Below are 22828 nucleotides of genomic sequence, written 5' to 3'. Positions count from 1 at the left end.
TTTACTTTTTAGGGTAACACAGCACGGAGACGGACTGTAGGTAAGACATTCTCTAAATTAAGATGAACTAGTTTTCTAAAATGCAGTTATTCATTTTAACACAAGATAGAGATAAATTTGTTATATAATTAACGCTTAAAACTCAAGCCTTAATACCATTCTGAGAATAGAAAACACCAACACACTTCACTGACCATTTCTTTGATTTCTAGTAGAGAATTGGGGAATAGTAAAGAGAATCATATATGAAAAAAATATCAAAATTAATTTGGAAAATCAAAATTAATCAGGACAGTTATTAATTTAATGTGATTCAAATATTGGCAGGATTTTTTTCTTCTCAGAATTACTTTTGGTTTGCCTGAACTGTCTTTCCCTTTCATTCTACTTGGCATGTATTTTATGGAGATGATGGTTAGTGGTATTGACTACTGGCATATGCATCAGAGTCCTGGTAACATGAACAGTTCCCCAGAAATCTATGACTCAGTACCTCACCTTTCCCTAGAGTGCTGTGGAACATCACACAAGCCATTTTTCACTATATGGCATTGGTCCTTTTGAAGAAGGAATAAAGAAACAGGAGGATAGTCTATATAATGCTTAAGAAATTCAAAGTCATTAAAGAAATGCTTGCAACAGTTTCTAAATATTCTTTTAAGACAAAGACAGCTCAAGTACTTTATTATTATTATTATTATTATTACTTACGGTTTTGAAGTTAAACGTTCATGTCTCTTTGTATATAATTCCTTAGGAAATCAGACTTGAGATCCTTGAAGCATGGACCACTTTATGGCAATGCTTACTGTTGAAAGCCTGGGTTAGGTTGCTGTCTTATTTTATCCTTATTATCACTGTTTTGTTTCATCCGATTTAGACCAATAAGTAATTCATGATGCATGTTTTTCAGGGCCTGTGGGGGTTTGTTTAAGAATCTTTGGAAAATTGATTTAAAATTTTGTGGGGCTTTTAGTGTACAGAGGAGAAGGCAGAAGGTGACTTTATCAGTGCCAGGCTTGGTTGGCTATGCATGACTTCATATGTTTATGTCAGCTCTTGTGTGTGTACTGTTATCTTTGTCAATGATGGACATGGATGTAAGCTTGGTGGTTTTGTCCTCAGTTTTGCCTAGGGCTTTTCTGAAGGTGGGAGCATGTTGCACCCTTACAGCAGCAGTAACAGTGGCAGGATAAAGAGTCGATGTGTGCTGGTAACAGCAGGGCATGGTACATGAACAGATTTCTGGTAGCTTAAGTGAAATGCTCCTATTTTGTAGTCTAAATTTCAGTGTGTGGGATAAGAGTTTAGAGAGGAATGTCATGGGTCATTCTGTTGTTAACCTAGTGGACATGGAAAGAGAGACGCTTCCCACTTCTCTAGGTGATATTTGGATGGCATTTTAATTCTGCCATCCATAAAAGTTAATGTAATTTTCATTCACTGTTGTCTTCTGTTTTGGTTTTGTGGGATTTGAGGATCGGCTTAATGCCACTACAATTGTTGGCAGGTATTCAGGCCTTAAAATAATTGCCCATCTGTGTAATTTTCCATTAACCATTTGGAAATAGTAGCTGTGACATAATGTGAAATCTGATTTGACAATATGTAATATAACAGAGGGAAGTGAGAGGTAACATAATCCACTGTCTATCAAGTAAGAATGTTTATGGATCTCTGAATTTGTGATTTACAGAAATGGTAAATTCAACAATCATGAGCCAAAAGGATCCATATGGAATTTAAGGAAACTCTGAACAGCAAGACAGATGTAATCAAACATTTCCTAGTAGAAAGAACTCTATCGGTAAGAATGCAAAACCCAGTGCAAAAAAAAAAAAAAAAAAAAAAAAAAATCTAAGTGTATGAGAGAGATAGTGAGAGGCAAAGTGTGCTTGGTGATACTGAGCTTGTTATCCACATGCAGCCAAAGTTGTGTGAGAGTCAGTTTTCTGATAAACAGCTATCATTTCTGAGCTGTGATTAAGGGAAATAGGGCCAGAAAATGCCTTTTTTTTTTTTTTTTTTTTTTTTTTTTTTTTTTTTTTTTGTGGACTCTTACCTTGTTACTGAGAGGAATGTCAATATCCTGATACAGATATCTTCTGCAGCTACATTTGTGGATGTTACACGCTTGCTCCACTCCATTCTGGGTTAAATAAAAAAGCCTCTAGTCTCTAGCGGCACAACCAGTGCTGTGTGCTGCATCCTCCTGCACTAGAAATGGATGGATGAGGCAGGCACTTCTGTCTTACTTAAACCAAAATTCTTTAACATTAATGATTTTTTTCCTATTGTAACTGGACATATCTTCAGGGGTTGAGGTAAGGTAGTCCTTAGAGAAATTGTTATGTTGAAGACAGAGCAGCAGGGTATGTGTGACCAGCTCTGCTGCCTGCCCTTCTGGCCCCACCACAGTTGCCCATCTGTATGCACCAGCTCCAGGTTATGGAGTGCCTCAAGGTGCTTGAAAGATCTTCGGTGTCACCAGAAATTCTACCTGTGTCAGTACTTGTCACTATTTCCATTGTGTTTTGTTTTCTTATTGAAGAATACGTTGTCCCAGTCAGCTCTGCTATGCATCCCTGAAATCAAGGTGGGGCTTGAGATGGAAGGGCAAAGCTGTGTCTGCTTCTGTGATGACTATGTAACCACAGCATGCACATTTCCCCTTCTCATCTCTGGACCTTAATGGGAAATTCACTGGGAGTATAAGCTATTGCTTTGCCCATTTAGCAAATAACAGAATAATTTTGGAAGGCATCCTGGGAGATGTCTTCTAGTGTGCTACACTGTCTCTCCAGTGAATTTTCCTACAGGAAAATTAATGTTTTTAATGCATTAATGTTTTCGATTCAGCCCTGTTCCAGAAGTGCTTAAATATGAAACGACTATAACTTGTGAATGACACATTAGTTTGTGCATGTGATATAGTCTCACATATAACTTGCATCCAAGGAGAGCATATGTTCACAAACAGCCAAAGAAAAAGGAGTTACTTGCCAGGTCAGCATCTGATCTTCAGATTACAAATCTGTATACATTTGGTCTCCTCTTGTGCTTTGATTAAATTGTCGAGTATATTTAGCTCTCTGAAAGTATGTGTGTCTATGTATGTATGTAAATACACATATATTTCTGTGTGTGCATGCATGCATATATTTGTGTATATAGGTATACATATATTTATGTACATATATATACATACACACTGGTTCTAGTAGGCAGCCTTTATGGACTGAACTACTGCTACTGGTAAAATCTCTCAACTAGGACACATGAAGTGCATTTTCATACGTGTGGGAACAAAAAATGTCCCAAAGAACTTAATTCAGATATTAACTGAAAAGTAACTTTATCTTTTTACTGGTTAGTAAATTTACCAATTTTTACTAAACATCAGATTTCTGAATGTCAAACAACTTTACCCATTGTTTAATTTATTTATTCATTAGCCTTTTTTTTTGAAGATTAACCCGTTGCATGAAATAATTAAAATGAAATGTCAGAAAGAGTAAATGATGGAGAAGTGAATGAATAGGTATTACAGATGAGTCACTGGAGCTCTGATAAGACAGTAAGAAAGAGAAAACAGCCATCATTGCATTCCAGATGCTTTGATCACTGTGTCAATTCCAATGACAGCTTAAATAGCTCGACTGCATGCAGGATTTTGCAAGAAGAGCACATAGTGAATAGGTATATAGTCTATTAATTTAAACATTGCTACATTATTTTCTCATTTCCTTGTCCAGGAAGATAAGTTGTGGACAATAGAGATTACAGTGGAGCAGTAATTACTGTCATTTTTGTTAAGATTGTAGATTCTTGAAAAGTTGTTTGAAAAGTAATGTGCATAGGTGATTTTTTTTGTTAATTTTTCACAGTCTACTGAATCCTTAGGACTAGAGGGGACGACACAGCTGTGTTATTTTTAGTATTTTTTCTTATATTTTTTCTTTATTTCCTAATATGTAGTGTATAGTAAACCATCTGAGGGACTGTACAAATTTGACATTAAAAGCAAAGCAAACTTTGAGTACTTCTTTAACTAACTGATAATGATGTTTTATTTAACAACCTATACAGTTCCCTAGGTGGTTAGAAGCAGTAGGCATCCTCAGTGATTACAACCTCAAGAGAAGCTTAGTATGATATCAAATTTGCTTTCATTCATCTAGCAGAATTATTCTGAGTATATGACCATATTCCTTTTGTTACTCATCTCAACAAGAGTCATGCCTCTCAGAAACTGTCATTCTCTAACCTATCTTCATTTCACCTAAGCAAATTACAAAAACAAGTTGCCTTTCAACGTTTTTAGATGTCTACAGTAGCAATGGTGTCACTGCAACGCTATAACAGCTGTGTTATGTGTTAGCTGTATCAGCTGTTACTTGAGATACCTCATAGGAATGTGCACAGTGAACCATGAACCATGCCGTTTTTAAACTTCTTGAACGTGCAAAGAGTATCAGGTTTTAATGAACAAGCTACATTCCACTTTTCCAGGCGATGATGACCTAATTAGAGCTATAACATCCTCTACTGGAGACTACCCACAAGCTGCCTTCCACTTGCACAAACAAAATCAATAAATCAGAGAGAAGCCTTCATTTTCAAACAAAGGGAGGATATAAAATAAATCCTCAGATGCTGGATTGTATAGTACCATTGACAAGCCCTAAAGCTACATAATGTCCTCTGCTAATGTTGCATTGTGCTCTGAGCAGTGTAACCCGATAATTTAGTTTTCTCTGGTATTTTTAACATGAGTCCATATAAGGCAAGGAAACAAATGTTCTGTTTTATCTCTGAAAAAGTATCCGTCAGCACATTCCCTCAGACTTAGGAGCTTCAGATGGAGACTTCTGTGGGTGATCCCTCTGAGAAATTTCTAAGACAGCTTAATGGAGTGCCCTCTCCTATTTCTCAAATCCAGTTGGATGCTGTGTTTCTTGTGTGATTGGAGGTAGATCCTGAACCAGCTCCAGCCTGTTGCTGTTACTGCCCTCCAGAACCCTCCAGAAATGTCGCAGTACCGCTGCAAGCCTTGTGCTCAGGCACGTGTAGTCAGGCATTAGGGCTACACGTAGGGCTCTGCATGGCCATGTGCCCAGCCCAGTGCTCAGGAAGGAGGTGACCTTCCTCTTCCTAAGGTGCTGAGAAGAGGGGGGCACCTCAGCTTCCAGCCATTTTTGCTGCTCTGCATCCCTGGGTGGTGGTCTTGGGGGCCATCAGTGGCAAACTTCTTCCATACTCCACTTCATGCTGGCTTTGTACAGGTCAGTGTGGTGCTGCAATCCTAAAACCTGGAGTCAGCTGCCCTTCTAGGCTTTGTGCGGCACTCCTGCAGGGGATGTGTTGTGTTTCCTTCACAGCTGGTATGTTTATACACGTTGAATAGCCTGAGATCTAATTTCTGCTAATAGATTAAATCTTGGATCACCCAGGTGTCCACGTAGAAACAATTTTTTACTTTTAATTACCCTTCAGAAAGGGCTGTGGGAAAACATGCCAGGTCACAGTTTGGTTCTTAAAGATATCAGGTATAGAGAAAATGAACTGTGTGAAAATTACTGGATAAGGAGAGAAAAAAAAAAAAAAAAAAAAAAAAAAAGGAAGGAAAAAGAAAAAAACAAACAACATGTATAAATAGCTTAATAGCTTAATATAAATATCATAATGAAGCAAGAAAAGATACCAATCCCATAGAAGTAGCTCAATAGAATGTTTTCTAGATATAATTATTCCCTGATAGCAAAGTAAAATAATGCCATGTAGAAAAGATAGAGGAGACACCACAGGGAGCAGGAACAGAGAGTATGGAAGTATTTAGATGACTTTTCAGAGGAAATTGCAAGAGAAACTGTTGTGAGAGTAAACTCGTTTTGTGAAATTATAATCCAATACACCATCTGGGAACATGCATGGTTCCAGCTGAGCAAGAAGTCTGAGTGGTTTAGTGTGATAAATACCAACTCATTGTAAAATCTCATTTTCCTGATGCTGTTAATTTATTTCTTCTGTTGAGGGGGAAAAACAGACATATATGTACATAGCTTTATTTCCCTGTAGTGCAACAGGTCCTACTTACTCGTCAATTTGCTTTGGGTGGAAAACTGTGATTTATTTGAAATTCTTTTTTTTTTTTTTTTTTTTTTTTTTGAAAAAACATTAATAAAATTGTAAAATGAGTAAATTAATTCTATTCACCTCTTTTTAATAATTTTGCTTTACTCTTTGGTATCCTTGTGATAGTCAGAACTAGATTAGTGATAAATCTAGCTCATCATTGATTATTATTGTTGTTTATTTCTTCCTGGAGTCCTTAAGAGCATTGATTATGGACAAAGAATGCAAGGTGCCAGATAATGGGAAAAATAATTAAATAAAAAAATTATAAATATATATTTTATTTTATTTTTTATTATATAAAAAAAATCTTTGCACTCAAGCAGTTTGCTGCTGTGTCTTTCTTGCATCAAACAAGCTCTTAGGATATTAATGTTGTTAATAACAGATTTTTAATTGCCTGCTAATATTTGGAGATGTATAAATGCCAGGAAAGCTGAAGGTGAGGCAGAATAAATAATATGCCATCTTAAATTATTTAATTACATTAAAAAATTGATATAGCAAGTCTCTTTTTCTGTGTATAGGGAGGACTGGAAGTGGTAGCAGCAGCTATAATCCATGATAGGTCAAGTCATATATGAAGAAAAAGCTTTCATTTGTAAACTTTGGCAAACCCAGGGGGAAGCAATTACTGATGAGAAACAATTTTCATCCATGTCAAACTCATCATTAATTGTTTTTTGTTTTTCAATAAGGGTTGCTCTTTTTTGCTGTTGTCCCCAGAAACCAACATAAGTGACATGCAATATAATGTAGATTGAAGAAGAAATTCAACTGTCAGCTTTGTGAACAGATTAATACTCATTAAATGAGTGTAGGTCTCTGAACATAGGTTTATTGTAAAACGAAGGGCTATGTTTTGTTTGTGAGCACAGCTGGAAATCAGTATAGCTCCTAAATGTCACTAGAGCAGCAAAAGCCTGCAGGAGCAGCGTTGTCACTGAGGCACCCCTCTGATGTATGACCTTGTCCCATTTTCTCTTGCTGTCCACTTGTGTAGTAGTTTGCTCTGGGCCTACAGCAACTGCACATTACAACCCCTCCCCAGCCATCGTAGCCATGATGGCTGACTAGTTCGGAGGGGTAAAATCCAACATCTGTCTGACCTTACCCATCTGTTCCTATCTGTCTATCTGTCCTTCAACCATCTGAAAGTGAAACCTTAGCACCCCTGGGGGACTTACTCCGTCGCAATCCTGCCTCAAGTGAGGAGACAAGAACATGGTGGAGCTGCCTACAGAGACGAGTAGATATTTGCTAAGCATTTGTTCAGGAGGAATAACTTTTAGATTTCTGTTTCAACCACTTCTTGTGCTGCCAAAGTGTTTCTGCTATTCTCTCTGTAGGTCTCTTTTCTTGATCAAAGAAAAAAGTGTCTTTGAGATATTAGTGCTACCCTGTGTCTTTGCCATAATTGATTTGCTATTAGTCTTTGTCTCAGTATAGGACTTTTTATAGGATCAGTTCTGAGCATTTTTGACTCTCAGATATGTTTATGTACATGTCTTTGCATGGGAAGTACATATATATAATGTACTTTTAGATGCTACGTGGCTGTTCTATGCAAAATTTTCCCTAGCATTTTGTAAAACATGCTAGAAAGCATTAGGTGCAGGGCATTCTGATTCACAGGAAAGATCTTCAGTTTGAAGAGCTAGTAGAACTTGTATATCAGATAAGCAAATTAACAGGACCTCATTACTAGGAACATGAAGTAATAGCTGAATCACTTATTCTGTAACTTGTGTAAAACTACTTTGATTCATGGCAACTTCAAGAGTCTAATGCCATGGTAGTTAAAAATGGGGGAAAAAAGAAAAAAGGTAAATGACAGATGAGAATTTTGGAGAAAGTGGATAGGAGCTTTAGTAAATAATGGAATTTTTATGGACACGTGGCCCATAATTTATAGGGCCATATGGAAGAAGAGCCAACACAACGTTTGTAAAGAGAAGTGGTGCTTCAGAAGGTGTATACAGGGGAAGTTTCTCATTTAAGGCTCTCAAAGAAATTAGAAGCAGGAGAACGATCCATTGGCTGAAAGATAACAACTAAAAAGTGAAGCAGCCAGCTCTGTCCAAGAATTTAGACATTACTCCAAAGTACATTTTAAAGATAGCTGTGCATTTACTAATCAATCTCATCTTAGACTTCCACATTCTGTAGTTTTTAATTATAGCCATGTCTATTCACTATTATTTTCATAGTATGTGCCCCAGTACTTCTGCCATGGGAATTGCACAAGTGGTGTATGTCATAAGAGGATGAAAACTGGTATAAACACAGACAGTGCTAAACTGAAGTCAAGTCTCCAGTAGCTTCTGAAGGGATTAAAAGTGCATCTCCCATCCAACTGTATGGCTGGTTTGGTGCAAATTCCTGACCTGGGATAAAATGCTGTATTACGTTTGTTCACCCCTTAAATAGACAGCCACAGCAGAAAAAATCCAGGATTTGCTCTTGTTGGAACTACATTTGATCTTGGAGCTCACGGAGCACAGGTCACTAACGTGCAGAGAGCTCTGCAGAGCAAAGCCCCGCTGCTTCCTTGCCTTTCTGCCGTTAGGGTCAACACGAGGCATAATGGTCCAGGCAGTGTCAGGAAATAACAGATGTGTGTGCTTTTGTGTAAGTACAGGTACAGGGAAGCACCAGATAGAAGAATGTGCTTGGTTTTGCTCTGTCACCATTTGTTTAACAACTTTCTCCACTTGCTGCTGTCAGGTGAAACGTCTGGGTCTGGCAGATAACAAAATCATTTTTCCCTTTAAGAATTAATATAGGGAAGGGCGAGGATGGATGCAGGAGCTTAAGAAATTGCTTACAGTCTGAATACACATGAGCAATGAGTGTGACATGGAAGATGGAGAGGTAAGTGCAGCTGCAGCAGGTGGAAAAAATGCTGCTTTAGGGGGCTGGCAGTGGGACAGGAGGTTTCCAGGTGGAGAAGCAGACCTGATAAAAGTATGTCAGAACATGGGGGAAGAAGGGAAGCATAGGGGGGCACCAGGGCTTTATCAACCCATTTGATTTTTTTTTTGTTGTTGTTGTTGGCAAAGACAGTTTTGTAATGAAGGTGGAAGGGTGCTTTAATGTTCCCTATCAGTCACCAGCAAGTTCTTGACTTTTTGGCTCAGCATCTTTGGTAAAAACATTTAAAATCAAAACTCTGCTCTCGTTTCAGTGTGGTTTGCAGTGGAATTTGATAAAACCTAGGGAAAAAAAAAAAAAAAAAAGGCTCTGACAGCTTTCTTTGCTCTACATTTGATTGATTTGTTCCCTCACTTGCATAGCCTGTTTAATATCTCAGATACTCATTTCTTTTCTGTGTGTTGACACGTGCTCTACAGTACATATTCTGGTACTCGGCTATTACACACATGATAAATGAACACCATAATGTCAGGAATAGTGAAAATCATTGCTGTGAATATACAAAGGAGTAACAGACCTGTAACCTCTCTAGAGGAGAAGCACCACAATAACGACAGGAATCAAAACCTTCACAATTTGGTGTTACCTTGTGCAGTTTGCATTCAGAATGATAATTCAGGCTAATGGCTTCAGGCTCCCACGGGGCAGCTAAAACAGATTCTGAAAAGGCAGAAGAAAAGGGTGTAGTAAATAAACTCAACGAGCTGTCAAAGAATATTTCTACATCAAACAAGTCTCTGAACCTTTTTGTGCTTCGTAATCTGACCTTTCCTGGCTGCTCATTTTTTTTCTCCTGACTGAAGCAGATCACGAAACATGACATGGTAGGTACAAAGTCAGTAAGTAAATAAAAACATTTATAGAGCCATTAAAGCAGAAAATGTTAGAAGATCGTGGGGAGGTTTCTATGAATTTACAGTTGAATGGAAACCCCCTCCTTGCTCCCAGTTGCCAAGCAACACATCTTGGGATGCACGCTCACTGAGCAACGAGGATGTTTGAAACAATTTGGGTTTTGCATCCTCCAGGAACGAGTAGTATGAATTAGGTTTCACAAAGTATGACACCTCAAAGAAAATAAGCTTGTATTGGCTTAATGTACATTTCCACCTGTTGATCACAAAGTCACTTGTATAGAAAAAATACATTTTTTCCCATTCTGCAGGTGCGGAAACTTCTCTATGAAAAGCTACTGTAGCTTTTTGCCAGGCTGAAAGCAGGGCCCAGGTCTTCCTGGTCCCATGTTTCAGGTATCTGGTAGCATCTGCAAAGCCTCAGTCCTCGGGGTACTTCAGCCCAAGCAGCCAGGTAGGATCATTGTGTGGCTTTGGTCTTACAGAAAACATCATTACTGTTCAGAGGACTGTATTAATGCTTAGAAAATAACCAGAGTGCACAGAGAAATATGACTTACGCTTGTGTAACATGTTTTTGTCATTTTTACTGAGCTCCCACATTGTGTATGCTTAAGTTGTTTACTTTTACAGTTAAAAATTAAATACATTTAATTCCCGAGAAAGACCAAGAGAGCAGTCTTTCTGGGTTAGTCACTTGAAGATTCACATTCAGTGTGTTAAAATGAGGTGAGTTCCTTCCAGGAGACCTCAGCTGCAGAAGGCCAAATGTATGCAAAAGCACTTGTTTCAGAAGGTCACTGTTGCTGGGGGTGGTGAAAAGAGCACCACATTTTTGCTCATTTGTAGGTTTTTGGAAAGTTAGCAGTAATAATGCAAGCTGTAAACACAAAATGGCTTTGCCTGCAAATTCAAGTGTTTCAAAGTGGAAATTTTCTCTGGTGATGGGTTTTTAAAGCTTATGCAGCTCAAGAGGAATGGGTTTGACCTCTTAAACAAGTTTATGCAAAAATACCATATGTATACTGTGAAGAAAAGTGTGTGTTCTATGAAGAAATGAGTTTACAGTATAGCTGCAGTTTTCCAAACAAAAAACGTAGTTTTCTAAGGACCCACATAAGGGCCAATGCTCTCTGATTATTAACTTGTCCATCAAGTCACACTTATACAGTCATAAAAACTAACTGTGCAGATGTTTTTATAAACATCAAATATGAAAAATACTTAGTAAGTGGGCATTGAATTTGATTTCATCTAATAGTAATCCTGACCTTGGTTTTTTGTCCTGTAGAATAGTTCTTCTAGTTTCCCTTGTGTTGTGTAATATTTATCTTTTCTTTGTTCTTAGTTAAGCAGTTTGGCAGGTGTGGTTAAAGTGTTGTTCTAATCAGGAATGAGAATTAGGTAATGTTCTTTGTAGTGAAAATTAAAAACAAACAAACAAAAACAAAACAACAACAAAAAACACATTTCTGAACTATCATTTCTTCAAATTGGAATTGAATATATTTCAGTTATAAAGCTGAAGGGAATAACTGCATTATGTTTGTGAGGAGCTTTCAGAACTCATTGTCTGTCATCCCAACTATTAAAACCCTATGAAAAGAACAGGCCCTCATGGTGCCACCATGAAAGCTAGCAGCTCTGAAGCATGCTTTAATGTTATGTTGATGTGATATAAAAGAAATACTTGTACTTCAGTTGCATGGTAAGGATGGCAATACCTTTCTTTTCAGTTTAATGAAGAAGTGCAATACTTTGTCTCCAGGTATATAGTCTTCCTTTCTTTGTACATGTACTTTACAGTAACAGGTGTTACACGTGTAGATTATGGTCAGGATATGCTGGAAAGACATTCAGTGATTTGTAAAGTGAATTCCTTCTTAGTGTTTTGAGTATGTTGAACAGTACAGATGACTTCAACCATCGGTCATGAATATAATGTGCACAGTTGGCGTGGTTGACACCATTTAAAAGATAGAAGGGAAACACAATTTGAAGCGAAACCATTTTCATTTTTTTGAGCGGAAAAAATATCCCTTTATCCAGCCTATAGTTTGGTCAGATTGGCTTTCTCACAGAAACATCTGTGTGAGAGGCTGCCATTCCCCCACTAAGCCAGGTGCTTGTTAGCAGGGCAGAAAAGTGAAAACTATAGGAACAAGTAATTAGAAATAGTTGTATCCTGTCTTGGATCACCTGCCAGGTGGGTGTTTGCTGGCCATAGCCAAAGGGGGAAAGCCGAACACTTCATACCTCGGCTTGGTGTTTTCTGCTGTCCTAGCAGGCTGCTGTGCTTGGGCTTCCCATTGACTTCTTCCAGACTCTGCACAAAAATGCGTAAGTCTGGAGAGCTGGAAACTAAGGCTGTCCTTGTGATTTTGGAAGCTACAACATATTACATCATGTGGATTAGTTTCTGCATGTAACTAGTAATAAAGGTGAATTGACATAATAGATGCAGATAGCCTCAGTGCTTGTGCTGTAAGTTTGCGTGTTAGCTCTCAGAAATCCATTTTGAATCTTTTTTTTTTTTTTTTTTTGGAATAAACTGCAGCCAGATTTCTTCACCCAAACTGTTTTGCCCTGTGAGACGAACAGAATCTTTTCATGAACTTTGTGGATAGAATTCATTTTAATTTCTCTTTTGTAGACCAACATAAAATTCAGCATCTTTCTTGCTTCTCTAGCTTTAGTCTACAAACTAGGCAATATCACTGGCAGAGAAGCAATGATGCCCTTCATGCAGAGACCTGTAATGTGCAGTCATTATTCTTAGCAGTGGGTAGAGACAGCTAGTTGTGTTGCTCCCTCTTCATCCTAATTTTTGTGCTACAATTTTTAGAAAGCTGGTGGACTCCTGAAATGGGGGTGATTTTGGTAATGGGTCATAATGGCTGATGCTATTCCCAATGCTTTCTCCTTTTAGCATTAGAGACAAAAACATTTTTTTCAAGAAAAGTTGTTAACTTTATGTTTTGCTTACATTTTGAAGATGTACTAAATATAAAACATTCTTGATTTGCCACCTGTTATCTATTGTTTGTCAGAGGGAATGACGAATATACTTGTCTGAGAAATGCTGAAGTAAGGATTCACTGCATCCAGTGCCTAAATTGCTTTTGTGTACTACAGTGGATAAAAATCTAGAAAAAGAATTGAGTATTGATTTTCCTAATCTATTTTTTTTTGCGTGTGTTTCTACAAACAATGCATATACGTGTAATACCCATACTAAAAAAGCTTCTTTACCTTATAAACTTTCTTAGATATTTGAATTCATATATGCACAAGATATATGAAGATCTCCCTTGTCTCATTTTCAAATATTTTGCATTAAATCCTCATTTAATTTGATATAGAAAACTATATAGCATTCCTTTGTAGCTATTAGAATTTTTGTTACCATCACTAGACTCTGAAATTGTGTCCTAGGTTTGTAGAGCCTGTTACTTAAGTAATATTCCTATGGCTTAAGGACTGAATCTCAGCTTCTGCTTTCATTTATATTTGATTTGTTTTCTTCATGCTGAGTCTGGAGTGGTGTATGCTTCTGTAAATGATTTGGTTTTGCTAATGCAGAGATTTATGGATAACTTATTTACCCTCAGTAAAACACCAGAAATTAATATAAAATGGCTGTTTTACCTGTTCTTAAAATAACTATTTTCTAAATATGTGGGAAGTAACTAAACAAAATGCATCTGTTTTGGTCAACAGCTAATGTATTTCTACGTTCCCATAATATAGACTTACTATAACCTGAATTGCAGTTATTCATAATCTTGCCTTTTGGGGAAATTCATTTAAAAAACTTTTCTTTCTTTTATTATTATTATGATGAGATCTAACAGCTGCAGTCAGGTTAGGCACTTTGCTGTGCTTAACTGCATGATGGCTGATGGGGGCAATTTAAGCTTTAAAACAATTTTCAAGAGTATTGCTAGGGCTGCTTGTGTTTGATCTGGAGCTTAACAAAAGCTGGTGGCAGGGCTGCCAGATGAAGCCACTGTGCTGAGAACAGTAAGGCAGCAGGTCTTTACAGAGGTAAGCTGGAGTGGGTTAGTGTGGGGAAAGATGGGAAGAAAAAGGCTGCAAAAAAGGGTCTGCTCTCTGAAAATCCTTTAATGAAGGTCTGAAGCTGAGAGCAAGTGTCAGCTTTGAGGAAGTTTGGATGTGCCTTTAAATTTTACAGCTGAAGTTTAGCTATGATACTTTAAAACACCTTCTGATTGTACTAAACTAGAGAAAAAGCAAGATACCAGCAGCTGGGTATGATTAACATACATTTACGCCACTAATTTAGCACTATGCAAATCGTATTCCTTGCCAGCGAGCTCATTGAGCAGCACATGCTAGGTGTCTCTTGGCAGAGCACAAGTCCTCTTTCTGTAATTGTTTCATGCTCTTCACGTGCAGAAATTTAATTTGCTCTGTCTCGTCACACTTTCTGCCATGCTTCTTTTAATCTTGTAGTTGCTTGGAAGGAAGAAATGAGAATGAGAAATGCAAAACCAACTGGTGCTTATTTTAAGAAAAAGACTTTGAAAGGTCTGGATTTATTGCCTCCCCCCAAAGGCTCATGGACTTTGATTTTGGGCCAGGCTTTAAAAAGATGTTTGTTTGTTTGTTTGTTTACAGTGAGCGGGGGTTATTCTGATCTCGTACGGGTGTACATCAAGCACATCTTTGAAGTCTGTCAAGGGTGCAAACCTGTGCAGCTCAGATGAGGCTCCAGGTTGCATCGCTCCTGCAAGCATTGGGTGAGAAGCTGCTGCTCACGCTGGGGGGCCTGATACCATGTCCTGCTCACATGCTTCCCTGCTCCTGTGGTGCCTTTCCCATCATGGCCCATGTTTATGGACACCTGTGCTTGCTGAGCCACTGGAAGGAGCTGTGGCAGAAGCACTGCAGACATTTTTCCTTCCCGTCCATTTGAAATGGACAAAAAAAAACATAATGACCCTCCACAAGTGGAGTGGCCAGGTGCAAACTGTTGCCATCAGGGCTCCCGTCACAGCCCTGGTGAAATGAAATAACAATCCCTTCAGTTTAATAGCAAAAAGCTGGAGGAGGGCAAATAGGCCCTTGCTGATCGCAGCTGTGATCTGCGTGGCCTCTGGGATGCTGGGGGCAGAAGGCAGTCTTTTTCTGTCAAGACCCTGGCTGTGGCTATCTTTCTGTCCTCCGTGCTTTTCTCGGTCATAATTGAAGACCCCAGTGGTTGCAGGAGGCTGGTGTGTTGGTGCAGCAGGCTTTCTTAGCTAGGGATGCTTTTGGTCTTGGGTTGCTTTGGGTGAGCTCTCTTGTTCCAGCTGTTAACAGCAGGGGGCCTTTCTGCTTCTCCTGGTGGGGAGAGTGGGTTTCCACCCCAAGAGACAGTATGGTGGTAGTGGTATGCTTTGTAATGCGATCAGCTGCTGTAGAGGGGACTGTGTGACTGTCAGGAGAACTGCCTTTGGTTTGGAGTAACGTCTTTATAGGTTGTATGTAGCTGTAATAAACTGTGCAATGTATCTTTAGCTGTGGCAGGACTTCTAGTACCATAACAGGTTATGTACTGTAATGGGGAAAAGACACTGCTAAAAAGCATTTCTGCTTTTTAAATGCTTTTAGTTATACCCCAGCTTGAGTAACTTCTGGACACTTCTGAAAATGCTATATAGGAACTGCCCCTCCAATGCATACATGAGCATGGTGCTGGTTGTTTTTTTGTTGTTGTTGTTGTTTGTTTTTTTTTTTCTTATTCTTTCCTGCTTTCAAGGGGTTGTTAGGAGGCATACATCATCCTGTGGCATTGCAGTTAGGGTTCTGCATGTTTGCCCGGTGGAAACAACTTCCTTTTTTCAACCAGGTTTCATGTGATTAGCTCAGATTCCTTGGCCTGAAATTCTTACCCTTGTGCTTTCTGTGTTAATGACGTTAATCCCCTCTACTGTCAATGGTAGTATTTCTGCTCATGTGTGAGGCAATCACCTGTGAAGTCAGTGGGACCAAGCATGTCGCATGAGCTGGGCATTGTGGTGGGTGTGCAGGCAGCACCAGGTTAAGTTAAGCACTCTGGCACCCAGTGAGATGACAGGCAGTGTAAAAACGTGTAAAAATGCAAAATATTGTAATTACTTGAGCAGGATCATTGCCAAAAGCCTCTCATTGTTCTAGTATGCAGGAACATGTGCCGCTCTCTTAATTTAAGAAGTAATTCAGATAGCTTAATGAAGGCTTATTGGCTCAGGGAGTGCTTTAGCTAAGAGGGATGTCAGAAGCACCTTTTGTGGGCTCTTCTTAAAAAAAAAAAAAAAAAAACAAAAAAAAAACAGGAATCTGAGATTTCTTGAAGTTTGGGGAAGCACCATCCAGTAATAGCCATGTGATATGGCCTTGCAAATATTTTTCTCCTCCATTTACTGAGTACACTTTGCTAAATCCAGCTTTGTGCTGAACTGTGTGTTCATTACAAAGAAATCTTTATCTTGAAATTCTTAAATATTTTTAAAGATTGTTGTTTTTGCCAGAGTTTACAAACCATAAACACATTTAAAAAAGTGAAGCAGGAGTGAGTTTTGCATCGTAAAGTCAACGTGAAGTATGACAAATCATGAGACTAGCTTAAGAAATAGATTTAACTACCTTCTGCCCCAGATCTGCGTTAACAAAATTTTAGCTTTGACTTGTCTTGTAATTTCATACTGTTCTCAGCTGCTAATGCTTACAATCTCTGTTGTTCTGACTTGATTTACTTTACTTTCTAGGAGTTAAGGTTTTAGGAAAAATACCGGTCTTTGGGAAACTCTCAATAAAATTGAGTCTTAAATTGGTGTAGGAGGGCAGAATATTTTTAACTTCCCCTTACTTCTATATCATGAACTGCCTTGTGCTTTGAGCTGGAAAACCTGGTCCAAGGGCTCTGCCTACATCCAGCCCCCCTGTGTCCAGGAAGGGATGCTCGCTGGTGGCAAACCAGGATCCTGCAGTCCCTTGCATTCAGGGGCTGCAGCTCTTTGCTTGGTTTTGAGGGCAGCCCATAAGTCAGGTGAGGTGGGCATTTATTATCCTACCTATTATCCTGACAGTCCATCAGTCATAGTTCAACTGAGGGTGATCACTTGTGATAATTTATTGGTAGCTTCAGTTTATATAATAGTCTGTAGCCAAATTCTGGTCAGAAATGATGCACTATACAGAAATCTGGCCAAAGGCCTGGAAACAGCTGTGGAGGCAGAACCACCTTTAGGTGCCAAACTCAAATGTGAGAAAGATAAAATTATGTGGGCAAAGTGATAGGTGTGGACTGCTTTTTTCATTTGCAGCATATCACGCTCCTGCTTTTAGCTTCTGTTTGGCTGCAGTGAGACCGAAGGAGGACTCAAGATGGCAAACAGAGGGTAAAAGGGCATGCTTTTTTTTTTTTTTTTTTTTTTTTTTTTTTATTATTATTATTATTATTATTTATACTCAACCAAGGTCAGTGGGCCAGAACAGCTGCTATTACTGTACCTTGGCTGGCGTAGTTAAATGTTTTGCACAGGGCTCTTGTAACATCTCTTTACTTGTTGCATTTAGTGGTAAAATAACCAAAATAAAAAACAAAGCCATTTGCACCAGCATTCATTGTACAAAAATTCATTGCTCAAAGAGCTGAGCATCAGCGAAAACTCACACTTTTAAAAAGCCTGACTACTCCAAATGAATTATCTTGCTGCATAAAATGATACAAAGTTAGAATTTGCTTCTTGGTGGTGTCTGCAGAGCTTGGGAAAATTCTGGCCAGGGTGGGAGGAGGCAGGCAGCTGCTTGTCTCTTGGGTTGCTCATTTAAAGTGTGTGTACTCAGAGACAGCCTAAGGCTGTTCAGGAGCAATGACCTCCTAACGTACACTATTACACATAGAGTGAAGGGAAGATGGCATGTGTAGAAAAAAGTGCAGATTGTCTTTCTAGAAGTATATTCAACAAAATTGCTTTTCCACTAAAAACCAGGAGATCTTAAGCAAAAAGCTATTTTTAAGAGAAAGCTGTCATTCAGATGTCCAGTGAAGTGTCAGCAAATGCCAAAGTTAAGTTTACACATTGGATCTTGGTTCTGCCCCCTTGAGCTGTGTTTTTCAGAAGACCAGCACCCAGGAATGAAGGATTCAGCGGTCACAGCCATGACATTACCTCAACTTAATCTGAATTGAAGCAGAGCCAACTAGCTTTTGAGACTGGATTATTTGCTCTACTTTTCCAATTCATACAAATGAAGCAGAGAGGCATCAGAGGTCATCAGCACTGATGAAAGCATCCCTGATCTTTTCACAACCCTTCCCAAAAGCTTTCTGTATACGTTGACTGATGGGATGGCAACAGAGAATCCTGGGATTAAGCATTTAGTAGGAGGAAGAATTAGATTTTATCTCTGAACTTCCCGCTGAGGAGAGAATATATAATTTCTCAAGAGCTAACTGTGTGTGTTCTTTTGAAGTCTGGACATGAAAACATGATTACAGAAATGCAGAGGGCAGGGTGGGCAGTGTTGAGTAGCAAACTAAAATCAATTGAATTTATATACAGATATTTAATTTTGGACCTCTTTTCTGGTTTATTAATACCAATTTATTAAAAAAAAATGCAGTTGTTAAACGTGGTTCAATGAGGAGTATATACTTGTATATATACACACGTTTATATATTTAAAATACTTATATTTGAATTGTATACAACTGCATTATGGGTTTCTCATTCTTGGAAATATTTAAAGCCTATATGGCCATGAGCCTGAGCAACATGTCTAACTTCTGAGTTGCATCCAGCTTTGTAGAAGGTCATGCTTTGAACAGGGTGATTGACCAGCCAATCTGTATAGATCTCTTCCAACCTAAGCTATTTTACAATTCTGTATGTGACCTGTGTACAGGTGTAAAATGTTAAGGTGATGGATCGCATATTCAGCAGAGTCCTTTGGCATGCCACAGTGTAATTAAACATTTGCTGGCACTTTCAGAGAAGAAGTTTTAAATCTCCAGTGTTTCCCTGAGGTAGCCATGGAGTTTAAGTCTTCAAATAAGAAAGTTAAGTGAAAGTAACAGGAACCAGGCTGAACGCAAATAAGAAGAGGTGGTTTTTCATGCAGCAAGGATGGGGACTGCTTGCTAAGAGACCCCACAGTTCTGTCAGCTTACATGGGCTCAGCAGGAAGCTGAACAAGTGGAGCACCTGGAAGGGATATCCATGGCTGCTTCTTATGCAAGCAGACCATATCCAGACCAGAAGGTGCCTGGACAGACATGAAGTTGGGACAGCGCTTATAGGAAACACACCCTCCAAGTGCAGGGTCTTAACCTTTACTCAGTGCAAACTTACAACTCCTTTTGGAGGCCAGGTCTTCAGTTTGACCAGGACAGCTCTGTGCTTTTCAGCATGACTGGGCTAATAAAGTGCAGTTGTGAGAAGAGTTTGGGGAGTGGTGGAGGCTTCACTGTTTTTTGTGCCTCTTCCATCCTCCCCACAACCAATGGGCACTGGAGCTGGGCAGGCACAATGCCATCCCTCCCTTTATTTGTCACCCTCCTCCCAGTGCCTTTCTTGGACACCCTGACACTCCAAATCCAGTGGGTGTGGAGTGGCAGCAGCTTTTCAGCCAGCATTGAGGCCCACATGATGTTAACACACTATCCTGCATGCTGATTGTGGAAGGACTTGTCATGCGGGACCACTCTGGATCAAGAGACCTTTAGTTAGCCATTGGTTTTTACTTTTCTCACGGAAACTGGTATTTATGCAGCCTTTCTGCTACAAGATTTCCATTGAAGAGAAAGCAACGGAGCCTTTATTCCATTTCTGCAGATCCTCATCTGATTTAAGATGACAAATGTTAATATTACTGGAATATCTGCTTGCTGACAATAGCAACGTCACGAAATCTAGCAACAGAACTGGTAATGTTTCAAGGGAGGTTCCCTGTGTTTGGTCTGTTCCAGAATAACTTACTAGTGACTTCTAACAGAAGTGTGTGCTGGAGATACTATGGAAATCCCAATTTACTCATAAAAATTTTAACCTTTGATAATTGATGCCAGTAATTTATTTTTCTATTTTGCACTGAGATTAGCATTTGCAGACGGAGAGTTAAAGTTCATAATTTACACGTGCCAGAGGCACCAGTGGGTTGTGATGACAAGCCTTTTAATGACTCTGCTAGATGTGATATCAAGCAAAGCCACTGGAAGTGCCACATGAATATTCATTTTAATGACATATATTGGTAGGCAAAGAATTACAACTTGCATGATATAGCTGTGGCTCTTAAAATTAAATGAACATATGGTAAACCATAGGCATTTTAAAGAAGCTCCAGATAGTTCCATTACATTTGGCAGTGATGGAATTAAATAATAATGAGGAAAAAAGAAAAGCTTTCCTCTGTGTGCAGACTGAAACCATGATTGCATCGGTATCACGTGTATAAGGTAAGTGGGAAGGGACTGCCCATACCATCTGAAATTGCTGACAGCTGTTAAAATCAGTCTTGTACCATGTGCAAAGGCATTAATCATGTTGCTGACTACATCTGTTCTTGGGAAAGAGGACACGTCTTGCCTTTGAGGACAGTTACCTGGCTATAAAAGGCTTGTTTGCAATTGTTATGCAGAACAGCATGTCATCCCATTACCACAGACTGCGAGCTTGTGATAAGAACTAATTGACTAGCAATTCCTTATTTGCATCACATTTTTGATTCCCAGAAATCAATGAGTAACCTGAAAGTCATGACATTGTAGAGGTCAGTGTGTGCGCATCCACCCCAGCAAGCCACAGAGTTTGATGAGCTGAGATGGTAATGGGTGTGTGTGAGTTGTACGTTTTTTTCAACTTTGATGTGCAGCACAGCCAGCTGAGGTAAGTCTGACTGTGAGAAGTGTTTGCATAAAATCTTTTTTTCTATCTTAAAACTGGAGGCAGTGTAGTTGGGCACCATTTGCTGACATCAAATGGTGATCTTGGGGCTTGTGGTGAAGTGTTATGATGCTGAGGAAGCAAATGTAATTATTTCTGATGTTGTTCTGTATTGGCTAAAGAATACAGGATTTTCATGTCAAAGTAGGTAGTTCACTGATGGAGATACTCTAATAGCAAAAACACGTATGTTGAGAGCCTGAGCAATACCTTTTTGTTCCTGCAGAACAACCAGCCATGCTTCATACTAAGCAGGATTTGTAATATGGCAATTAATCTAGATTTTGATGTTCTGCCATGCAGTGTATGGTATTCTGTGTGAGTAATGAACACTTAAAAAGCCAGACGTTCTGCAGCAAACTTAAAATCCAGGGTTGCTGATTAAATATAATGCACTGTACATACATATCATAAATGGTCTTGATACCACACAAAAGGTTTTCCTGTGCAGCTCATTTCCATAGGCAGGTTCCACAGGAGAAGGGAGGTCAGTAATCATTGTTTGTGCAGTGCCTCTAAATTGTCCATTAGAGCACTTGTTAACAGTGCCATGTTTATAAGAGGGCAAGGCTGTTTGTTTACCTCAGTTGTCAATAATATGTTGAATGGAATATGGAATTGAGTGAAATGAAGTAGTGGCTGGAGATGAGGAAGAGAAAGAAGGAGGGCTGATGGCAAAGGAAGAGAAATGAGAGAAAATAGAAGCAAGTAGAAAGCTGTGTGCAAACAGAAAGATCAAGGCAGCTACAGATGATTTGATGACGGTACGGAAAGCAGGCTTTTGAAGCCTTCTGCTGGGCTTTTGTTTCTTTTCTCTTTAAACAAAAGGGGTGGAAGAAAAATTAAATGAACTCCTGAAAAATATCACCAAATATAGGAAGAAACAGTCAAGAAAGTCTATGGAAAAGAAAGGAACAGAAAAAGGAAAAGTGCCCTGGAGAAAATGAGTGTTGTAAACACTCTTATAAACAGAAAATGTTGGTCTTCCTCTCCCTGCTCCTGTGCTGCTCCCAGACAAATGAAAAGTTAACTAAAATACTCCGTTATTTGAAAACTGCCTAAGAAAGGGATGCTAGAATAAAATCTAAAAGGTGAAGTAAGGGAAAACACACAACAGGGGCATATGTGAAAATGCTATCTATGTAAGGGGTTCTGAATGGTTGCCAAAAGTTAATAATTATGATTTGAAACATCCTACATAGGATTGGTAGGTATGATCCAGGCCTTATGGCTGTAAGGTAAGATCTGGTGCTGTAGCTGTAGCCTTGAGATGGGTAGACTCCAGGTCATGTGAGTATCCTAAATGACACTGGATGCCTTTGGACAGTAGAAATCTATCTTAGAGGTTATGACGTCTAACTACAACCAATACCACATAGACATATGTGTATGCATGGTGTGTGCTTGGAATGTGCTCAAATCAGTGTTTATTTTGCCTAATCTTGTTCAATGCATCTGTTGTGTTATGTACTATTGAGCAGTTAAAGTGTATATATTCAGCAGTCACATGGGCACTGCATATTTGTCAAATGTTTTAAGCTGTGAACCAAATATGTGGAATGTGCAGCCAGATCAAAGCAGTAGATACTTTATGGGGGTTTCTTTACATGCTCTGTGTTTTTTTTCTAGTTCAGTAAATGTTCTTGTATCCTATCATGTTGCTTGTTCTCCAAAAGTAAGCAGGAATTTAAGAAAAGAATGGAAAGCAAGTTTACAGAAGATTTTGATGACACACACATACAAACAAAACCCCAGTAACCCAAAACTCAAAACTCCTATCTAATTTGATATGGAGCGATACTTATGATGTGCAATGTGGATTAAAAGGGCAGGGAAGGATGAAATACCTTACTGTGTTCAATCAGATGGCTAATGAGCACACTAGGACTTGGGCCTTTTCACTTATTGCATTAAATATGACTAGAAGTTATATATTTGTTTACTATTTAAACATTACCTCTTTTGGGA

At 38.9% G+C, this 22828-nt stretch overlaps 1 protein-coding gene and 1 long non-coding RNA gene across 8 annotated transcripts in view; both read left to right on the top strand.

Moving 5' to 3' along the window:
- The window catches only part of SMYD3 (SET and MYND domain containing 3), a 396214-nt gene that overhangs the window by 124948 nt on the left and 248438 nt on the right, over positions 1–22828 (top strand). The window lies entirely within an intron of this gene.
- Positions 12215–22828, top strand: part of LOC311433279 — a 61990-nt gene continuing 51376 nt past the window's right edge. The window contains exon 1 of the long non-coding RNA XR_014690640.1: positions 12215–12266. This is a non-coding gene — a long non-coding RNA (uncharacterized lncRNA). The remainder of the gene's footprint in view (positions 12267–22828) is intronic.

This window comes from Aythya ferina, assembly GCF_964211825.1.
Source record: "Aythya ferina genome assembly, chromosome: 3".
Lineage (NCBI taxonomy): Eukaryota > Metazoa > Chordata > Aves > Anseriformes > Anatidae > Aythya > Aythya ferina.
Note: the sequence above shows the minus strand (reverse complement) of the source record. Positions and strands in the feature narration are given on the sequence as shown.